Source organism: Vulpes lagopus, chromosome 8, assembly GCF_018345385.1.
Source record: "Vulpes lagopus strain Blue_001 chromosome 8, ASM1834538v1, whole genome shotgun sequence".
Lineage (NCBI taxonomy): Eukaryota > Metazoa > Chordata > Mammalia > Carnivora > Canidae > Vulpes > Vulpes lagopus.
Window position 1 is genome coordinate 24,661,936 of NC_054831.1, and position 23,858 is coordinate 24,685,793.

At 38.6% G+C, this 23,858-nt stretch overlaps 1 protein-coding gene and 1 long non-coding RNA gene across 2 annotated transcripts in view; both read right to left on the reverse strand.

Moving 5' to 3' along the window:
* The window catches only part of XKR6 (XK related 6), a 311,617-nt gene that overhangs the window by 211,248 nt on the left and 76,511 nt on the right, over positions 1-23,858 (reverse strand). The gene's annotated exons all lie outside the window — the stretch shown is intronic.
* Positions 5,974-16,404, reverse strand: LOC121496871. Its single transcript, XR_005989361.1, has 3 exons — positions 13,278-16,404; positions 12,708-12,766; positions 5,974-11,186 (listed from the first exon to the last, which is right to left on the reverse strand). It is a non-coding gene; the product is annotated as an uncharacterized LOC121496871 (long non-coding RNA).

The following is a 23,858-nucleotide window of genomic DNA, read 5'->3' on the forward strand; positions in this document are numbered from 1 at the left end:
AAAGTCCTTGACTACATTCCACTTAAAAACTCCCGGTTTCTTCACAAGTCCCTGGGGAGGAACAGTGGGGGATTCATTCACTCGTCGAACAGCACACATTTACTGACTTTCTAACATATGGCAGCTATTGTTGCAGGCTTCGGAGGAACACTCAGGAACAGAGCAAAAACCCTGCCCTCTCTGAGCTGACGTGTTAGTGCAGGAGACAAATCTTTAGTGCCAGCTCACGGTAACTGCTATGAAGGAATCAGGAAGGCCTTAGTGGGATGCTCTTTTAGACAGGAGGGGAAGGGCAGGCCTCCCTGATGAGGAGACTTCTTAGAGAGAGCTAACCAAAGCAAGGGAGTGAGCCAGGGGAGGACCTGGGGAGGAGCCTCCAAGGCCAAGGGGGTCAGCCAGTGCAGAGGCCCCCAGAAGGAGGGGGACGCGCTAACAGGCCTGGCTGGTGAGTACAAGAGTGATAGAGCTACACTGCGTTCAGCAGCGCTCATTTTTTAGAAGAGAGAACAGAACTGATGACTTCAACCCAAGCCAAACCTTCCACAATAACTGGACATCGAGTGTTTAAACACAGAGTTCCCCTCATGGTGGTTAGCGCACAATGGTTTCACCCAGGAGGGGCGCCTGGGTGGCTCGGTGGTTGAGCGTCTGCCTCTGGCTTGGGTCGTGATCCCAGGGTCCTGGGATGGAGTTTCGCATCGGGTTCCCTGCAGGGAGCTTGCTTCTCCCTCTGCCCAGGTCTCTGCCTCTGCCTCTCTCTGTGTGTCTCTCATGAATAAATAAATAAAATTAAAAAAAAAAAAAAAGGTTTCATCCAGGAACCATCCAGAGAACTTAGGGATGAAAAATGGCTGGGGAGGGAGGGCACAAGTGGAAGACCACTACAGAGGGATCCAGTTAGCCCACTCCCAGATGGTACGTTCCCCTGAAAGGCCCCAAATGAACATCATCCACACTTAACCTTTGTAAAGACTTCCTACATTGAAAAACAGAGCAGTTTGCCATATGATTTTCAACAGCTCAGAAAAACGTGTTGTCTCTTTGATCCGCCTAATTAAAATAGTAAAACTTGGAATCAAAGCAGTGTCATGCGAGGAAGCTGGAAGGCTCCAGTTTTAGTTTGGCTATCATGTGTGCTCATCATCCTGTATTCCAAAAGCTTCTGCCGGCATTGGCCTTGGAGTCGGGGTTCTGAAAGCTGCCTGCAAGTGTGCTGTGTGAGCAGCAGGCCGCCCTGATGGGTCAGCTGGACCAAGGAGAGATGGGCGTCCCACCTGACCACCCCCCCATCGAAGGAGAGACCGCCATCTCCCCTACCCGCAGCTCACCATGTTTTATGCAGATCTGGAGACATTAGCTGCTACTAAAATGCTTTCAAAAGTGTACACACGGGCACACACAAACCGCTCGATGGTAATGTCTGTACTAAATTCTGATGTTGCATATCCATCCACCCCACCCTCTGTTCTAGGCATCCTGATTTTTTGAAGTGTCTATCATTTATTTACACCAAGGAGATAATTGGGTAAGTGCAGTTATTATACAGAACATTATTCATTGGAAACCAAGTTTATGAGAGTGAAAAACTGGAAGGAACCTGAATAATGAAAATTATAAACTGCTGAATTTCCAGCACAGGGAGTTCGTTGGTTGCATCCCCCTAGAGCCGAGGTTACAGAGGCTGCCGTGAGCACGGATGATGGAGAAGTTGAAACTGCTGCTGCTGAGGATATTAACAGTAGTGAGATAGTGAACTTTGCCCTTTTTTGTCGTTCTGCACCATTTGAGTTTTTATAAATTATCTCCTGTTTATGATAAAAGGTGACCTGCATTTTGGAAATACAAGTTTTGAGAGACGGAAGAGAGGAATCATTACCAACCACCTCTCAGTCCTCCCTCACTTGCCAGAGATAATAAACTGCGAACCCATGGGAGCCAACAATCCTGGGCTACCCTCAGGTGAAAGTCCCACACGGGAGGAGCCACAGAGGACAGCCTGGGTCCCCTCCCACCTGCAGAATGGAACCTCTACTCTTCAGCATGAACTTTGGGGGCCTCCATGATCTGCTGTTTGACCATGATCATCCTGGCCTGCTGTTGCTCCTGGTGCTGTCCCGCCTGGCCTGGCTTCCTGGGACCTCCTTATGGAATAAACACTGCCTGCCCTAGAGGGCCCTTGCTGGTTTTTAAGTTTACTTATTATTTTTAATAATCTCTACCCCCAACATAGAGCTCGAACTTACAACCCCAAGATCAGGGGAGCATGCTCCAGGGACTGAGCCAGCCAGGAGCCTTGGAGGGCCCCTTCCAAAAGCCCATCCTTCCCCAGAGGGACCCTTGCACTCCTGGAGGATATTTGCCATCCTGTCTAGCTGCGTGTTATGATCATGCTGCCTCAATCCCCAAATCATGTCACTGAGGGGCCACGTGGGCCTGGCCCTGGAAAAGAAAAATCGAGGTAGGAGAAACAACAGTAGCAAAAACAAGGAGGAGTGTGCACAGCTGCATCTAGATGCAGCGAGGGCTACCAGGACCAAATGGCTGAAAAAGCCAGTATACAACTGTTAGAAACTCTCCAGTATTTTATTTTCTCTCTTCCTCAAGATAAGCCTGTCAGCTCCAGTCTATACCAACACCGGTTCTCAAATCTCACCTTCCCAACGAGGTCTACTCTGAGCTCCTGAAGAATGAAGACCTGCCCTTCCATCCCACACTGGTGTCCCAATTGCAGGCGCTCTGCCCTTCTCTGTTCCATGGGATGATAGTCTACAGGCTGGGTCTGTTCCGCTCCGCTACTGTGTGAACTCCACGCTTTGTGTGTTCTTTCCTCAGTGCCTAGAAGAGCGAGCGCCTGTCATTTGGCAAGCACCCATCAGTATGCTGCAGGAATGAACAAACAATTCACTCCAGTGTCCTGTCCAACTGCACCGTGCTTCCCTAGTTCCCCTACCAAACAGCTTTTTACAAAAATTATTTTTGCTGTAGACTTTCTGAAAAGGTAGGGAGAAGCAGGAAGCCAGAAAGGCTAGCGAGAACTCCGAGTGTGGAGATATGTAGTGTTTCCAGGCACAACGTTAAGGATCAAGAGCCCTTGCCCACTCATGATCTGATGCCCTGCGAGGCACCAGTGTACTCGTGGGCTGAAACGTTTCATTCTCGAGAATTTGAGTTTCCATCAAGGTAAGGATGAAAACAGGGCTGGAAGAGGCCAGAGTTTACAGGGCTCAGCCCTGGTCTGCTCAGTCATAAAAGAAACACGGATAAACCAACAGCACTGGCCAGTGAACGTTGCATTTTAAGGATTTCTACTCTGTCCTGGTGCCACTTCCCTGCTAACAGCTTTTCCTGATTCTTTCTCTTAATTTCAAACCTTTTAGGTGGTCATCAGCTTCACTACCAGAGGGGGCCACTTTTCTGGTGGAAAAGTGAGAGAAAAGACTTTTACACTCTTTTGCTCACTCAGAGCAAATTTATCATTTTTTAAATCAGATATTTAAGACTTACGTAATAGTCCAAGATGGAATTCTAGGTCAGCTGCGGCTGGCACTTTTTTTTCCCCCTGAGGAAATGGCAGCTATGGAATTAACCTTACTTCTTAATTTAAACAGATAAATCTAAACATTATAATCTAGAAGAAGGGAGAACTGCGGTTTGCTACAGTGACTTCTTAGATGTTACATAAAAAGCAAGCAAACCGGAATTGCTTACTGCTGGTAGATGTGAAAAGCAATGCTCCCAACACCTGTCTGACTTCCTAAAATCATCAAGAAGCTCAAGTGCTCAGACACTGTGCCACTCAGCAGCCCCCACACCGGAAGTATGCTGAATCAGACCCAACAAGAACAGCCAGAGGCATAGACAGCGATCTGTGAACCACACATTTGCCTTCGCTTGGCCTAGGACTTAAGGATAATTCCTCATTTCTGAAAGTGGGAAACTATGTTACAATGATGATGTATTTCAGTATTTTTCCAGAAGATCCCACAAATGGGGCTTTTAAAATGGCGGAACTCAATCTGTGATGCAGTTTTCTTAGGTTAAAAGGGCACTTGGAAAGGCCACCAAGAGCCCCTCAGGAGCTAAAGAAAATCCTCATTCCTAATGGAAAAGTGCTGAGATATGATTTGACTAAAAATGTAACTTGGTTTGGAGCAAGACTGAAATATTGGAGAGAGAAACTAAATTTCCTGCTTGTAACCATCATCAAAGACCCACAGTAAGTAATTTCTATTTTTTCTTCCAAATACAAAGTGGCAAATCTTTGGTCAAATGGTCAATCTATGGTGAAATGATTTCAATCAGTATGTGTCTATTTACAAACTTTTCTCTGCTACATACATAACTGAGAACGTTCAAAATATTTAACCCAAAATTTTGACGGCAAAGCGATGCCCTCCAGGATTGAGGAAATTTACAAATCCTCACTGAGTCTTCCGCCAGCAGGAAAGGATGTCAAGCACACAGCAAATGAAGTCCAGAACATCCTTCAAATCAATTTCATTTTATTTAGTAATTTCATTCTTGCTTTCAAGTCCCAATGAATACAGAAAGGAGGTGTCTGCCTCACTAATCTTAGCCCTGGGTTTAATAATTCAAAATTGGGTCTCCTAAGAAAAAGTCTCTAAGGAAAACAATGTAGAATATGGCAAGCTTTCCCTAATGAAGAATTGGGTGAGAAATTTGCTGTATCTCCGAGACAAAGGGAGGTACTTTGGAGTTCTGCAAAGCATGACTAGAGGCCATGGACTTCCTCTGAACTTGCCTACAAGCACCTGTTTAGGAAGGATACCAACCTTCATCTTTAGATGCCAAAGGAAGAAATCTCAGTATCTTTCTTGAAAACTCACTGCATCACACACACACACACACACACACACACACACACACACACACACACACGAATATATCACTTACCGCAGCTAGCATGTTAAGCATATGGGATATAAAATAGTCACACACAAGCAACGGTATATAGAGTCCATCTTAAACTTATTACTGGAGATAAGCAGAAATAACACAATTTATAACCATTGCACTGTTTCTGGTCACTTTTAGTGTAGAATTTTTCTGCAGGTTGGTGACTCTTTTGCAGGCTGAAAACTTATCTGCAAGGTAATAAATTATTTCCTCAGAATTTGTACTGTAGTGGGATTTTTACTTTGTGTTATTTGAGGTTTCTGTTTATCTTCACTTAAAGCTACTGGAAATCTGTATGAGATTTCCAGAAGTTCTTGGTCAACTGTTGGTTGAAACAGGATGATACTAGCTGTCCTTTTAACTATGTTTTCTTTTTTAAAATTAATCTCTACACCCAGTGTGGGGCTTGAACTCACGTTCCTGAGATCAAGAATCACATGCTCTATTGACTGAGCCAGCCAGGCACCCCTTGACTGCTACCTTAATTAGCTTAAGACCGTGATTCCCACTATATAGCAATGTTGAAGTAATTATCTAAACCTACCCAAACTGTTCTCAAACTGTTCAATGGGACATAGGATAAACAACGGGGACCTTAGTATGTTAATCCTGCACATTTCCAAGAACCAAGCAAGCAGCATGCAGCTTTTTGATTTCACAGGTTGATAAATTTTTTAAAGTATCTTTACCGAACTAATTTGACATGGCAAGCTTTTTATTTTACCAAGGGTACACAGTAGAGGGAATGACATAAAAGTTTAAAAGGGCAATTTTGAAACTGGAAAAAACTTTTGAAGTCCCCAGCCCATCCTTCTCTTTTTCCTGTTTTGCCTCTAACTGGCACCCATCCTTGGCTGGGCATTCCGCAATGTGGGGACGGACTTCCAGGACCAAGCTTCCTGGACCCTGGACTCAGGTCCATGGAGCACAGCTCACACATACTGACTGCCACTCCAACCCCTACTGGCCCCCACCCCCCCCCCCCACTGACACCCATCCCCCCACTACTGATGCTGGATGGGTGTCTTTCTCTTCTCTACAAACTACACTGCGGCCCCTACCCCATTCCCAGGACTCACTACCACTGTTACCTTTGACAGCCAAAGGGCACAATCCACTAGTTTAGACCCTCATTTACATGTCCTTTGTTCCTTTCCTCTCCTTTAACTTACCGATATTTAATAAAAATTTAATTAGTAAAAGCTCCTTCAAGGGTACAAAGCTACTTTATTTGGACAGTTTGCTGCATTCACACAGAAAAGCTCAATATACATTTCCAGTCAGCCCAATCCCGAGCACTTGGTAATTACAGCCAAAGCTTCGGAAACTCTTACTGAAGACACAGCCCCTATTCAGTCGTTTTACATGTGGAAAACAAACACATGTAAGTAGCTTCTAAGAATGCTTTGCATATTACATGAAAAGTAAAAATATTATATACTTTAAATTTTTACTCAAAAAATAATTTCAAACTATTAGGTTTAAAATACTGAGACCACTTAAGTTTAATATTTATTAGAGCAAGAATCAGAAAATTGTTACACACAGTATATACTCTTTTACACAAAACACATTTGCACATTTCTGAAAGCCACTTGTAAAAATTATTTTTGGAGTAATATCACATTTTGCACATCACGATAATTTGGTAGTGTTTTTAAGGGATACTCTTTATTTTGTTTAAAGTAAGACACACCAGGACAGTCAATGTGGATTCATGGTTACCCTGAAATGTGGTCTATTTTTGGACAAGTCTTGCTTTCAAAATCCTATTGACATGATGACTTTCTCTGCACGTGCCCAGCTTTGACTAGGGTCCAGGGCAGGACACAAAGATCTTGGTAACTTGGCCTCATGAACTCATGACCCCAGAACTAGGAAGCTCTCACAGAGGTCAGCTGTGGTTTTCTCTGTACCTATGGCACCATGAGGTCTACTCCTGGCCTCAAGAGAGTCAGCTGCTGGAGAGGAAGAGGGCCCCCACACCCAACAGAGTGCCCAGCATAGGGCAGAGGTACAAAGGAGACGACAGTCAACACCGCAGCTCTAAATACAGTACTGTGAATTTCTATAGGCACACTTTGCACAGCCCAAATCCCCAAGTCTAGATCTGCTTTATTTCTAGACCAGAACGTGCAGGAAGGGAGATGGAGAGGAAAGGACATAAGTGGACTCTTTTACAGTAAGCTGACTTGCAAACCTCCCGCTACGGGCCAGACAAAACATGGCAACGGGAAGGAAGAAGCTGAAATGGAGTTTTCATTCTATCTTGACCTAATCAAGGGGCTCAAACTTAGGCAACATTGAGATTGAGAAAGGCTGAAAAGGAAATGCAATACAATTGCCTGGGAGGGATTAAGCGGGATGGATTTAACAGGATGCTGGAATCCTGTATGCTCCACATTTCCCCCACCTTTAAGTCAATGGTGCAGAAACGGATGGCCAGGGAACAAGAATCGGGGCACAGATGGGCTTGGGTGCCTTTCTCGGGGGACATGCAAAGCACGGGGGAGACAGGTGTTAAAAAAAGCCCCCCTCCCCCCCCCCCAAAAAAAGCCCCCAACATTCCCAGGGGAAATTTACAAACACCTTTGAGTCCAGAACATGATGTCTAACTTCCAGTCCTGTGCAAAGCCCTGGGCTCTCTCCATCAGTGTGAGCTAGTCACCAGCAGGCTGTTCTGACAGAAAGGTTTTAGAGGCCAGAGTATGCTCTCTTATGGCAAAGATACATTTCATGAGGTGGTTTTCTTGCTCTATAAATCCAGGCCATAAAACAGTCAAATTGTTTCATGTACAAAAGCAATGCAGTCTACGATGTTTCCAAAGTGTGCTGCAGTTGTCAATCTGACTGTGCTCTTCCATCTGTTTACTCAATCCCCAAATCAGTTTCTTCAGATTTCTTGATTTTTCAAGGATGATCTTCTCAGCAAAGCTGTTTTTGGCAGGAAAGTCCCAATGAACAACATAACAAGCAGGGGATCTGAGATTCCAAAGTGAAGATTAGAGCCATTCAAATAGAATTTTCTGTCAAAACACATTTCTAATAAGATAAATCAAATGTATCCATTCTGTGTCAAAATAGAACTGAAGACAGTTTTGTCTAATCTTATAAATGGCTTAATAAGGTTCGGAAACAATCATACATTCAGGAACTTGAAAGGAATGGAGAAGGAGGGATCCCTGGGTGGCGCAGCGGTTTAGCGCCTGCCTTTGGCCCAGGGCGCGATCCTGGAGACCCAGGATCGAATCCCACATCGGGCTCCCGGTGCATGGGGCCTGCTTCTCCCTCTGCCTGTGTCTCTGCCTGCCTCTCTCTCTCTCTCTCTATCATAAATAAATTAAAAAAAAAAAAAAAAAAAAAAAGAAGGAATTATCTGGGAATCTCAACAATTTTCCTGAGAATGTGTTATAAATTTCAGAGTCACAAAGTTACAGAATCGCAAGTTCCCAGTTACTATGTTAATTGGAAATACACATTTTATACCATTAATGTGACATCTTAACATATGAGAAAAAAGGGGAGACTTAGGTAGAAAACTTTTATAATAATTAGGGATTTTAGAAGAAATATGTCCATTTAAAAAACAAAACATCAATACTCAACTTACTATGGAGTAAACGCCCCTACACCGGCAGGAAGCAGGTACTACCTAGAAGGCTGTGCCATACTTTTGTGCCTCAGCTCTATTTTTACCACTGTACTTGTGGGGCAGCTCTTTGTAGTCAAGGTTTGCTCCATTATATTACAAAGCTCTGGACTTGTGGCTGGCTTCAGTTCAATGTAACAAGGCAGTATAAACATCCTTCAAGATTTGAAGCTCCCTTCAAAGGCGACAGAGAACCCCTGACAGAGAATGACAATAAAGTCAAAGCAAGGTCAGAAGAAAAATGAAGATGATATTTTAGATCAGGGCTTCCTGACCTGACAACCAGGGCAGTCTCTCTACCCTCAGAAATTACAGTCTTGTTGGGGAAAGTTACCCTCGTTTATAAAGGGGTCTAAAGGTACCAAAATACAAAGAACCATTCATTGTTCTAGGCTCACTTTCTCTGTGGGTCCCTATGTACTTACTGTACAAAAATTTACAAAACTCTGTTCCTCCTCGGGGAAACTGAGTCAGACTTCTAAACTTTCACAGTGATGTGCCAGACTATGGAATATGGTGACCCACGAAGGTACATATTTTCCCACTAAAATTCTGTTACAGTACAACTAAGGACAACATTAAACAAAAGTCAGGTTTTATTTAGAAGTTTCTGGAAAGCAACCATCAAATACTGATTACATTCATGCCATCAATTCTCTATTATGCTCTGTATTCTACATTACTTTCTAAAGTTATACAACAGGGACAAAAGATCCTTTTTTAATAATATTTTCTCTAATATTGAAGACACTTATTTTGAATGATATTCATCTTTGAGCTGCACACCCATTTATAACATGCTAAAATAAAAGTCAAACTCACTGTTAAGAAACACACTAATATTTCCTCAGATCAACTGTCACTAGCCTTAAAATACTACTGCATGCTAGTGTGAACTACCCAACTGAATATTAGAATGTCTGCTGTCCCAGGGATTTCATATGAAGCCTCATAATCTCTCCAGGAATTTAATTTCCCTCACACCTTAGGTTAACTATGTAAGAGTATATCCCCCATCCTCACCACCATTTTTTATTCTTGGGCTCTTAATTTTTTCCCTCTCTTGGGTCTCTTTCCTTTGTACGCAAAGTGTTCAGAATTTAAGAAGGCTTTTAAAATATTCATTCCAGTAGAGACCAAGTTTTTTTCCTGTCTGCCTTATTCCTTTTGGGTATATCAAATGCTGAGGCCCAGTCAATATTGTGGCTGGAATTGTCTTAGAGGAAACACCTCTATTGACAAAAGTATCACAGATGCAGGGTTTTTTAAAAGCTAGTTGTAATCGGAAAGCAGCAAATAGGCAATGCACATTTAAATTAAAATGTAACTTGATTTTTAAAAATCTCATGTTTTCGTTGTGCCATCTATTAAATATATATCAGTCAAATCTTCTTAAAGCAAAGGGGTGGGGGTTATGCTACAGGGTATCTTATTTAGCTTCTAGAAGCCTTCTAATAGAAATGTTATGAAAACTTTGGTTATACACAAACTTTCACATTATTGGATAATCTACCAATAATAAAACTTGCAATAAACAAATACATTAACATTCTACTGAGCTACCAGTCTCTATAGTTCCTTGAATGAATTCTCCTCTTTCAAGTTGTTCTAAAGACAGTCTTAAAAAGCAATCTTTCCCCAATTTTGGTCAGAGGTATAAGGAGGCTGTTGTATTTGACTATCAAAAAAAACTGCCTCCACAAAGTTCCTCAAATCTCTTCATCCCAGCAGTCAACCATGGACTCACCCAGGGACTGCCTGATTCTCCTGTCGAATAATAAGTTCTCCAGGTACTCCCCTGGTCAAGCATACCTTAGAGTTCATATTCTGGGTCTACATGAAAATGAGTCTATGGTTTTATGAAAATGAGTCTATGGTTTTAAAATAGTGTGTTCAGGTACGTGGAATAGAGCTAACTTGCAAATTTTTAAGGGGAAGTATTCCTTCTTGGAGATTCAAAGTTTTGTTTTTCCTCCTTCCCTTTTATACTAATACTATCTCTTGGTCATTTTACTTTGCACTAATTCATGCACCCAACAATAGGGGAGAGAGGGAACAGCTCTTTTTCCTCATTAGCACTTCTGCCCTATATAATAATATCCAATTCAAAAATCAGCAGCATTTGGTCACAAGTGTATTTGAATAAAATCTGCATATTCTAATACAGACCATTCTGAGGTCATTTCCAGGCTGAAATTCTATAATGACTATTCATAGGACTGTCACTTGTCTCCTCCTGATCATTAATTACCTCTGGTCTAAGTAAGCTACCCTGCAAGGTAGATAGAAAGGAAAAGGAGCTGACCAACACAGCATGGGAGGATGACATAACCTGCCTGGGAAAACATGGCAGCCCCCAAATCTTCAAACTATAACTATCTCCAGAGAATGACACTAATACTGGTAGATGAGAATTTGAGACATGCATGTCAACTGAGAAACACAAAATTATAGTATCTATTCTTCTATAGACTTTTTTTTTCTTATTAAAGCTACTGATTCTCCTAGTAAGTCATTATATACACAAAGCAATAATTTCCAGAGTTCCTAAATATTTCCAACACACTCAACTTAGGGATCCAAGATTCTGAACATGCCATCACCAAAAAAAATTGCAAACCTAAAAAACAAAAAGGAAAAAAAATTAAACAATGTCAAAAGGAAAAAACTTTCTTAGAAAAGGTCAATATTTACTTTTTATTTTTCAAAATGACACTTTAAAGTTAATGTTTCTCATCTTACAGTTATAAGCTCTAAAGTCTAACATTAAAGTTCTGCTTAGAAACAAGGCAGTTTACTTATTAAGAAAAATATTAAACTATACTCAAACATATCACCTATTTAATATTTAAATATCTTCACATTTACAATTTCAGGCTTTAAATTAAAGTGGCATTAGCTCTAGATTTTCTTTAAAAGCTATCATTATGGTGACAGACATTCAGATGCAGAACTAAAATTACTGATTTCATTCTTATAGAACACACACCTTTAGAAACCACATTTTTAGTCAATTAACAGTGGTTACAGTCTTTGTACTTCTTCCCCACTAACTTTTAGCACATGAAATGCAACAGATGACTTTCAAAGTTCTTTAACCTTATAAAGGGTCAATTTAGATAGGATTGTGAAAAAAAATTTTTTATAAGGGTAAACATAAGAAACAAGAATTTCAAAAAATAAAAATGATCAGTACTTGTTTATTAAAGCATTAATACATAAAAGTGAACTATATGAACAATTCTTCTACAGTTAGCTTAAAAACTGCTTTTTTAGATTAGCCTATTTAATTTTTCCACAGAAAAGAGTTCAGAGTTCACATTTCAGAAGAATAGAACAACACAGCAGAATATATGGAAAACAAAGAAATAACCATTGTATCTGTTTCTCTTTAAGGACAAAGCTAGACTGACTTATTTAAGTATAAACTGAGATCGCAGATATAAAATCATGACACTCCAGTCAACCTACATAGTTCCTGGATTTACATGGCATGTGACTAAATCTATCATCACAGAAAGCCACGTATATAAATAAAAATACATTTTAAGAATTTAAGTCACTCTCGACATTGGAGAAAATATTGTTTTTAAGATATATCTGCAATACAGTGTATAAGAAAATGCTTTCTGGTAGAGAAATGAGGGAAGGTAGAACTAGAGCAACAACAGAGTCCCTGAAGAAAACAGGAAAATAAGTATGACTTTTAAAAATACATTAAGTTGTCACAGTTCCGTAGAATCTGCCCTCTGTCTCATCCTCTGGGATGGGATGACAATTTCATTTTCTTGGCATGCCATCAATTAAACAAATGTGTAATTTAGGCTAAACATAAGTAAATTTGTGGTACTATTTTTGCTATGAATGCTAGTACATGTAGTACAAGAAAGATCAAATAACCCACTTGCTCTGAAAAGATGGCTTAGTATAAAATCTGAACTTAAGCAAAGAACCTACTAGAATTCTATTCCCAGGGAATTAAGCCTAGGAACTGCCTTCTAAGCTCTGCTATGTCATTATTTTAACAGGACATGGTCAACAGGAATAAATAAATAGCAGCACCCCCAAAAAACGTTTTACTGTAATAAAGACAAACAGTGCTATTCTCCTCAACTATAAAATATATTTTGAACTAAGTTACCTGTGATAATTAAAGCAGAGTTAACTGACACCACTAACATTCTTCACAGGACTTTACATCTTAAAAAGAAAAAAAAAACAAAAAAGCATACATAAGACATCAAAATTCTTTATGATAGCAAAAGAAAGCTGCGATAAGACCCTTACTTTCTAGTCTGAGAAACTTAAGTCTGCAGCCCCTTTTATTTATTTATTTATTTATTTATTTATTTATTTATTTATTTATTTAATTTTTGCAGCCCCTTTTAAAGCAAACCCTATTACTTTTCAAAGGAAGATAATTATTTCAATCTGCAAATTCCTAATGGGTGTTTTCACATATAAGAGATATTTTGTCACTAGTTAAAAGTCACTCACTAGAGCTCACTAAAAAGATAAAACAAAAGGCTTAAAAATACGTCAATTTAAACAACTATTTACATTTGAACCAGTTTAGTTAGAATATATCCACAAGTTGCTTAATACTTTTTGTTCACAACTTAAGATTTTTGTTTTCTTAAAGAAGGAATTGGGGTAAGAGAACAGACATGGAAAAACATGAAGGCCTCTCTCTCTCAGGTTTTGCCATTACCATTCTGTTTGCAGTGGTTTCAGGACGAGGCGATCGCACACCTTCTAGTCAGAAATCAGATGGCCTCAAAACAAACTCATCTCAGTCTTAGGCCTCATGTCTTTCGCTTAGAGCTAAAAATAAAAATACATGTGAATGAACAAATGATCATGGAATGAAATCTCTAACATGACACATAAAATATCAAAAGCCATTTTTATCACAGAAAAATGAAAATGTACACATTTCTATCCAGAGCATCACAATCCTATTTAGAATGAAAGGCTGCTCTTCTTATCCCATCAGCTGCCAGGCGTTACAGTAACTGTGATAATTTAATTCTAAGGTGGTTCTTACAGAGCTACACTAGTATTTTATTCATCTCCTGAGATTCTGAAATGTTCCTTTTTTTGTTTGTTTTTTGTTACGAAGTTAAACATAACACTATCATTAATGAAGCTAATGACACTGAATAGCAACTTAGCTTTCTTTGTGCAAAAAAACCAAGGCAAGCGAAGTATGATGCTGAATCAGAACAGGCTGGTCCTAGAAACATATTTTTCTGTATTTAGAAACTCCTAATTCCAATAGCAGCGCTGGTAGTACATGAAAATTAGCTTGTTTCTAAAATCAAAATAAGGGATTCACTCATTCTACAAGTACTGAATGTTTCTAAGCACTGGAAGCCAAATGGTGATAGGAGAGCTGGGTTCTGGACATTAGCAAGTGGGGTCCTCGCTGTTTCTGAAGTTTTTGTCTCAAGTCTGAGCTATCATGCTAAGGAGACAGAAAATAAGGATTGCTGTGCTTCTATGAGAGGGAGGAGGGCAGTATATATGACAAGAGAATGAGACTGTAGGATTTAAAACAAAATCCATTGAGAAGCCTAAATCTTATGCTGCAAGTGACATCCAGCCATTATTTGGTCTCTGTAGTGTGAAGCTTATATTTCCAAAATCCTCATTAATCCTGAAAATTAATTCTCCTCCATTTCGAGAGCACTAGTAGTTTCAATCCTAAATATAAATGTCTCACACTATTTCACAAGGTTAAATCAGCCAAGCACCTTCAAAAATCACTTAATGTAAGAGTCCTTCATTCAACTGAAGCCATAATTTAAAACTCAGAAGTTCTGCTGCCAAAGTTACACTTCAAAAACTGGCCCTAACTATGGTGTAATGAAGACAAATAGCTTCTGAGATTTTTTTACACCACTCATATACTTCCATTATACAGGATCACTAAATTATCAGTAGTGTCTATACTAACAACATTGTTATTTAATGCTTTGAATTCTCTGCTGGATCTACGTATACCAATGAAAGCCTTTAATTTTGTGGGAACATGGTACATTACCAAAAAATATCAAAACAAATCAATTTAAGCTCGATGTTCACCTTAAATCAAGAATAGTAAACATATTTCCCGAGTTTGCTGATCTTCTGTCATTTTTCAGGTAAAGTCCAATTACTTTCACTATCTAGACAAATGTAATGGTTTGACTCTGAAGTTTATAGGTTTCAGAGTCATCCTTTAAAGTAATAACTTGTAATTTACACTTAAATGTTTAGAATAAAGAAGAAAAGAATTGAGCGTTACCTAGGTTTTAGGTTATGGTTTGCATGAAGTGAAAATGTATTTTTTTAAATCAATAAGCTTTTGGAAGTTCACTTCCCACTGATGCTCATAAAATCATTCTAACAGTATATTGATATATTCAGATTTTAATCAAGGAAAACCGAACGTTGGTCTTATTTCTAAGCTAGTCCCTCCTCCTTCCTTTACTACACGTGTTATAGATCCCAGCAAATTCCAGAAAAAAACATAATTGATACACTTTTTCTACATTATGCCTCGAACATTCACGTATCTGTAAATACCAAATTTGTCCCACATCAACAAAGACAACCCTATTCACCCCGGGGTTCCTCTCAGCTCATCCTGTCTGCTACCATTCTTGGGCAAAAACTAAAAGTAACAAGATGTTTCATTTGCCTCCCCAAAACTTGGATCCTTCCTTAAGTAACTTTTATCCTCATTCTTTTTTGCTTCAGTCATAGCCTGTTTTGTTTTAGAAGTTACAGTCCTATCCTTTCTCTGAACCAATCCACCCAGCCCAGAGACTGCAACAACAAATACAGCACCACTATCCTTTGCACAACTCTCACTACTCCTACTTGGATCAAGGACTTGAATGATAAAGTAACAAAAATTTATGACTCAGAAGACATGTTTTGTAGCTTACCAAGACAAGTAACCTTATTCTCAGTTTTAAGTTATACTAATCATAAAACTCCACTTGTCACATCAGGAATGTCGCATTGAGGTCTCCCATTTAATAAGATCAATGACTTCCAGTAAGGTAGTTATAAATGTAAACAAATCACAGAACCAAATTTCTGTTAAAATGCCTGTTATTTTAAGAATATCAATGCAAAATACATTCTCATGAAAATAATTTCCTTAGTTTAGACTGGTTTTCGTTTAACACAAAGGGTTATTACATGATGTACTAGGAGTGAACCTGCAACCTGATTATTATGATCTCTTCTTAGATTACTTTTTGATCCCAGCACTTTACACATTCTAAGATCTCCCTTCTGACACTGCACATCTCATTCCCTAATCTAAGCAAAAACCATAAGCATTCTTTTTTTTTTCCTGAACATAAGCTGTTTATTCCTTGTACTGTTTAGTTGTAGCAGCAGCCTTAATTTACATGGAAATTCTACAATAAGTATTTACGTGTGCACTTTCCCCAACACATCTAAATGGCATTGTAAACACAAAATATTTATCAATCAGAAAATATCCAATCTCAAATTTAAGGATTCTATGGAAAGAAGAGAGTGCTCAAAAAATGGTGTTGAGACCACAGCTAGCCATTTGCAAAACAAGGCTGGTGCTCTATCTTCATTCCTTAAGCCAAAATAAATTCCAGATACACTAAAGTTAAAACATGAAACTATAAAAATACTTAAAATATGGATGAAACTTTCAAAATAATTTTGGAAGGCAGCTATGCTCACCACTATACCACCAACGCTCAAAATAATTTTGAAGTACAGGAAGACCTTTAATCATGACATAAAACCCAGCAGCCAAAAAAAAACAAAAAACAAAAAACAAATCCACAACTGATTTTTAAAAAGGCAAAAATCAAACCAAACAAGTATAAGCAAAAAATAAACAATAAGCCAAGGAAAATATTTATAGGAAAAATTTAATATGCACAAAATTTTTATAAATTTCTAAGAAAAAGCCACTGAAAAACAGGTGATGATTATCAACAATTCAGTGGGAAATAAAAATAACCCGCAAATATATGAGTATCTTTAAACTCACTCAAAGTTTAAGAAATGGGAATCAAAAGGAGATGCTAACGATGGGTAATGATTAAATTCAAGAGTGTGGGAAACACGGCACTCAAACATACCACTGGTAGAGGTGTAAATTGGCGCTACACTTTTGAAGAACAATGATGGTATCTACTAAAATTTAAAAACCCACGTTTTTGACCCAGAAATTTCACTTCTGAGGCTAGATCCTTCAGATTGCTTCTCACAGCTAAGCAAAAATATCTGTACAGAGAGTTATTTATATACAAAAAATGAAAGAAAAAAAACCTGGAAAACAATTCCAACATCTGTCCAGTGTCCAAGTGTCCAAAAGGAAGCCGGTTAAAAAAGTTGTTACATCTCCTACTGCTGCGGAAAGGTGTCCTAAGATATACTATTAAGTGCATACATGAATGACACTGCTGAACAGACACGTGTCATTCTTTTCAAAAATAGTATTTTTTAAAGGGAATACCAAAACAGGTGAGTAAGAAAAGAAGAAATGAAGGGTGCCTGGGTGGCTCAGTTGTTTAAGCGGCCAACTAGCCAACTTTTTAATTTCTGCTCAGGTCATGATCTCAGGGTCCTGGGATGAAGCCCTGCATCAGGCTCCACACTCACCAGAGAGTCTGTCTGAGGATTCTCTCTGCCCCTCCCATGCTTGTGCTTTCTCTCTCAAATAAATCTTTTTTTTTTTTTTCAAATAAATATTTAAAAAAAAAGAAAGAAAGAAAAAAGAAAAAGAAGAAGAAATGAAATCTACAAAAAACTACCCAAGAAACTTAAAACATAAGAATGGAGGAGGAACTTTATAACTTCTATAGTATACAATTTTTGCAACATAAGTAACTGTTCTACAAGTAAAATATTTTTCAAGGATGCTTTGCTATTTCAGCATTTTATTTTTTGAAAAGATTTTATTTATTCATGAGAGACACAGAGAGACAGAGAGACATAGGCAGAGAGAGAAGCAGGCTCCTCACAGGGAGCCCGATGCAGGACTCGATCCCCAGACCCGGGATCACACCCTGAGCCAAAGACTGACGCTCAACTGCCGAGCCCCCCAGGGATCCCGCTCTTTCAGCATTTTAAACTATGCATTGATTTCTCTCAAAATGGAAAGAGATCTCACCAGCCAACCTATGAGTGTGAGGATGTGTTTGTCGTCAAGACCACAGAGGCATTCTCTCAGCTATCACCCCTTGATATTAATTGTCAATGTGCCTGGGGTACTGTGCTTCTCAAACTTGGCCACCACTTACTTGCTTCTTCTTAAGGTTCCTTAAATCTACACCTTACACTGTGGCACACCTAGGATCCTTTCACTCCTACTCCTATACGTGAGAGGCAGGTTACAAGGTTCTGACTTTACTTTTATGGACTTAATGAGAGCCCACTGCGTACCACAAAGTTAGTTATTGTTCATCCTATCTTCCATCCTACAGAGACCGTGCCAGTCTAGTAAAACTGTATTATTGTTATCAAATACTTCAGTGATCTTAGACTCCAAACCCAACTCCTTCACAATGACAATCTTGCCATTTAATGTGACACCCACTTTACAGACAATACATGAAACTGGTCAGGATTCCAGTAATATGTCATTAAAGAAAACCAGTCTCTGGGGTAGAGAACAAAGCAAAATGTGCTAAAAAACAGTATTTGTCCATTTTTAAAAATGGCCTTAATAATTACTATCACATTTGCCCCAAATTAGCACTAACCAGAAATAGAATTCCTCAATTATTTAGCACGATAAGTCAAAATTCCTGGGCATGGCCACATTTTGGCACTGTAGAAACCCTCTACCTCCAAAAGGGACGTAAGGATCTAACTATGACAATGCATTGTTTGTGAGCCGAAGTTATTGGTATGTACGCGATTTTAAACATCTTTTTTTCTTTTCGAGAGAGAAAGGGAGGGAGATCTCAAGCAGGCTCCACACCAACACAGAGCCTGATGCGGGGCTCCCTGAGATCATGACCTGACTCCAAAATCAAGAGTCAGACACGTTAACTGACTGAGCCACCCAGGTGCCCCATTTTCCATCAGCATTTTCTTTAGCTAACAAGTCACAATAATGAGAGTGTTGTGGCACTTATGAGTAGATTAATCTGTATTATCTAATTTTACTTAAGCCTTCACACTAATAGATTCTTATTTCTAAGCCGTTTCTCTCTCCTATCCAAGGGTAAACAGGGATCTTCTTTTTAAGGCTTTTTGTTTAATCACATAACTCCTGTGGAACCTTAATCCATTTACAACTTCAGTTTCTCCTGGAATAGATCCTTTTTTTTTGCCTATAGACACATTCAGATTTCCTGATCCTAGATCAATCCATAATCCATTCCCTTAAATACATCATTCATTTCAGCTGATGTGCTTCATCTTTTTCTTTACTGCTGAATGGCCATATTTGAAGAGTGATCTAGAGTTGACTCATTCATTTAAAAATACTTCCTGAAAAGTGACTACATCCCAGAGTCAAGGGATACAAACTAGATGGTTAAGGGATATGGTGCCTCCTCCAGGGAGCTTATAATTCCATTACACAGATAATCAGATATTTATAAGTTCAAGATGTTAACTGTCATGAAGGAGCAACACCTGAGGCTATGACAGAACATACACAGGGGACTTAATTTAGATTGGGCTGCCACTCTGCACAACCTCAGCAGGTGCTCTTCTCTTCCTGGGCTAGGTGTTCTGGGTTGCACAGCTCATGTGGTCTTATATAGCAGCCCCAGGGGATTTCCTGGAGGAAGTGGCAGGTAAGCTGATATCTAAAGGCTGAACAGGAATCATCTAGGCAAGAATAAAAGTAGCATTCAGAGAGGGAACTAGCTACATGAAAGTCTTCGGACAGGACTGGTGACCTGGGGGATCAGAAAGAAAGGCAATGTGGGCAGAGTACACAGAAGAGCAAACAGGTATGAGCCAGATCAACCAGTCTCAAACAGCACAATGAAGATTTGTGCTAAGTCCAGTGGGGGCTGCGTTTACCATCCTTAACCATCTAGCTCTTAGCAGCATGATTTCTACTCATACTATTCTCTAAACAGTCAGCCATACACTTTTAACACGCAGAATCTTCTCCATTCTCAGGAAGTGGCTCCAGGTATACCCCAGACATACTGCGAATTTGGTTCCAGACTAGTTCAAAAGCAATCAAAAGACTTTTTTGGTGTCTGTGTATATCAAAGCTATGTTTACACTATACTGCAGTCTATTAGGTGTGCAATAGCATTGTGTCTAAAAGAGCAATGCATGTTGTGCCTTACTTTAAAAACTTTAATGATAAAAAATTCTATCATTTGAGCTTTCAGAGAGTCATAATCACTGATTATCAAAACTAGTAACGAAAAAGTTTGGTATTTTGTGAGAAATATCAAAATGTGACACAGAAACACGAAGTAATAAGCAAATGCTGTTGGAAAAATGGTACCTAAAGACTGGCTTGATGCCAGACTGCCACAAACCTTGAATTAATTTAAAAACTAGAGCAGTATCTGAGAAGTATAATAAAGTAAAAGCACAATAACACAAGGAAGGCCTGTATTCAGCTTTTGAAATGGCTTCTATCCTGTGCTTGAAAACATAAGCTGTCACCGTTTTTTTTTCTATCTTCTACTTCTCCCGGTATTCAGCTTACTGTTTTATACATGGTAGGTGTTCAAAATCTGCAAAGACAAATCAGTCTTGGAAGAAAACCGATTGATAAAAAGTTAATCACAACAGTGTAAGAATGCAACGTATTTAATAAGATTCTCCATTAGAAGTATCTTTGAAATGGCTTCAAGTTAATTTACGGATTTGCCTTATTTCCTCCTGTAGTGATGCAATATTTATGAATTCCAGAAATTTCTTTAAACAAATGCCCAATTATAACTTGATTAGTCCATGAACATAATACTTAGATGGCACTGCTATCCTCTGTGCTCACCAGAGGGTACATGGCAGTGGTCTAGTTCTTCCATGCTATAAATTCTAAAAACTAGACAGCTGACATCCAGTTAATGTGTACATTCCACTGAAGAGTATAAAACTACTCTGTTACAAAGAATACAAGCCAATGACATCTAACATTAAACTAACCCTATCCTGCAAGTTACTGTATGCATGCTTTACATACAGACCATTCATTTTGAAACTGTAGAATATGCTATTTCTTCCATTTTTGATAATTTTAGTAAATGCTAAAAGTCAATGGCCACCACACTTATTGATTTTAGCAGGAAATTACCACACTTATGTTCTATTAAATGAAGATAAGTACCCACTATTTTCACCTTATTCGGGTAGGTACAAGATGTCAAATTTGCTGGGTTCAACATTTAATGACTCTGCCTCACATTCCATTAGAACTATTGGTACAGACTTAGAAATATAAGATTTATTTTAAAAAAAATACACTTCTTCTAACATGAGCTGTAGATACTTCAGCTCTTTGCAGATCTTTTCTTTATAGGTCTACAGAATGACCTAAGCTGCACCCAGAATCAGGCCATCATATAATTAAGCTTAATTAGATATTTTCTATACAAGGCAAATAAAAATGTTCTTTCATTATACTTATACCAAATCCCCTATATTATGTGTCTTTATAACCAAGAGCAAAAGAACTCTAGAAAGTTTAAATGCTATTGACTGAAAAAATTTTTATCTGCTTCATCCTTTGTTTTAAAATGGCTTAAAGCCTAGATTTTGTACATTTTGAAATTTAATGTGTATATGTGTCAGAATGTTTCTGCTTTCTGATATCTAGTTCTGCAGCAGATTAGAATGTTTATAGGCCTTTGACGCCTCAGTCTTGTTAACAGGACTATGCTTTCTAAAAGAGATGATCAGACTAATAACTGAAACAGCTAGTAACTGGGTGATACATTGACCATGACAGGAAAAAGGGTCTGACCTGTGTCTGGAACTGAAATAGAAAATTGTGCCAGTGTTGCAAAATAGAATCATGCTATCTTACTGTAAACCTATGATAAATTCATACTCTATGAAATATAGGCCACGATATTTTTAATATTAACCTGACAGTTCTGAGGAAGCGTGTCATTTCTGGGTAGTTCCCAACCATACAGGCAACAAGTACAGCCCTCTCTGGGCTCATGAGAAGAAAGGACGCAGTAATTAATACTGATGCACAGTAAAAACTGTTATATTTTCCTAGAAACACTCAGTAGTGATGGAGGGTTACAGCAGGCAACAGAAACCCCTGGGGGAATACTTTTAGTCTTCAAGACTGGATGACGAATGATTTAAAATATTTTTTATTATGGAAAATTCCCAATACATACAAAAGGACTAGTGCAATGAACCCTCATGTACCCTCGTCAGTTTCAACAGCTAAAGTATCAACATCCTGCTTTTCTGTTTAACTGGTAGCTCTGCCTACTCCTCACTTCTTAAATGATGAGGATTATTAGTTTCCCTTTTTTTCCGGAGGGAAAATTTACAACTAAGTTTAAAAAAAAAATCTTAAATCATTTTTGAAGTGTACAGTTTGGAAGTATTAAAATATATCCACCTGGTTGTGCCACCACCACCCATCTCCAGAATCTGTTTCATCTTGTACAACTGAAACTCTGCTGCCATTCAACTGCCCACGGCCCCTCCCCATTCCCTGAGCAGCCACCTTCTACCTTTTATATCTGTGAATGTGACCACTCTAGGAACCTCACACCAGTGGAATCAGACAATATGTGCCCTTTTGTGCCTAGTTCCTTCTATTGGCATAATGTCCTCCAGGCTCATGTGTCTGCTTCTTAATGTATCCTTGCTTTTTACAGTTGAAGAATATTCATTTATATGTACCAGCCTCATTTTACCTATCTATCCATCAATGAACGCTTGGGTTGCTTCCACCTGTTAACTATTGTGAATAACACTGCTATGAACATGAGTGTACAAGTACTCTTTCAAGACACTTTTTTTTTTAAGACACTTATTTTCAATTCTTTGAGAATATATCCAGAAGCAGAACTACTGAATCAGAAGCAGAACTACTGGATCATACGGTAATTCTGTTTCAGTTTTTGAGGAACCTTCATACTGTTTTCCATAGCAGCTGTACTAGTCCACATTCCCACCAACGGTGTACAAGGATGATAATTATTTTTAAGACAACTGGCACTTGACAAAAACTCTGAGTTTACAAAGCACTTTCATATGCACTATACTACATAATCTTTTCAAATACAAAAGACTAGTTGGGAGTCCCAATCTGTTGGCAAGTATTCAAGTCCCTTAAAAATCTATCACCATTCTTCCCATATTTCCAAATAAATGTTTTCTTCTCATCAGACTGGTTTAAGCAGACTGTATTACACAATATTAGATATGTAGCTCACTAAATGCAAAAAATGTTAACAGTACAGGAATTAAAAGACCCAAATGAAAATGTAAATATAATGGAATGATACTTATGGCTCCCAAAGAAAAACTAACCTTAAAACAGCTATATCTTAGCACACAGCCTTGACAGATACCAGCTACATAATTAGATAACAGACTTGTTCTTATCAAAGTCAGAAAAACACAAACTACTCCCCCCCCCCAAAAAAATGGCATAACAGAATTATCAGAACTCAAAATTAAAACATTTTTTGGAAATTTTTCTGGAAACACCCCACAAGGCTGCAAGCAATCTACTCCCACAGTTCTCTCAAATAAACAAATAATAGCCTCTTGGCATAATCTTGAAAAGTTTTAGTGTTGACAATATCAGCTTCCCAGGGAAAAAGTAAAGCAGGAGAAATAAATTACATGCATTACTTAGTAATAAAAATAAACAAGTTCACTAACACTCTAAAATTGAAATGATTAAAGGTACATACCCCACACACAGATAAAAATATTTACAATACTTTTCTTGATAATTTGCTTTCAGTTGCCAACAACCTTCTCTGATTGCAGAACTCATGCTTTTGTTGTAAAGTTAAGTGGGAAAAACTTTTAGTCATATTTTAAAAATAAAGATTTTTTTAATGAGGGAATTCTATTTCAACAAATACCCTAATCTGTTTTTCTACTTCATATTTGACAGTTGATGAAAGTAGACAAACCTCACAAAGATACACCCCACCTTTAAGACCACCTACTACAATGAAAAGCCCAATGAAGTTTCTTCAGTGCCATCACCAACCTCAAGCTGGACCCAAGAACAGAAATACTCACTGGTTGATTGATACATGCATTGATCAAGCATTCAAGTGCTCAAGAGTTTAAGATCCTTGATCATCACAAGATATATATAACC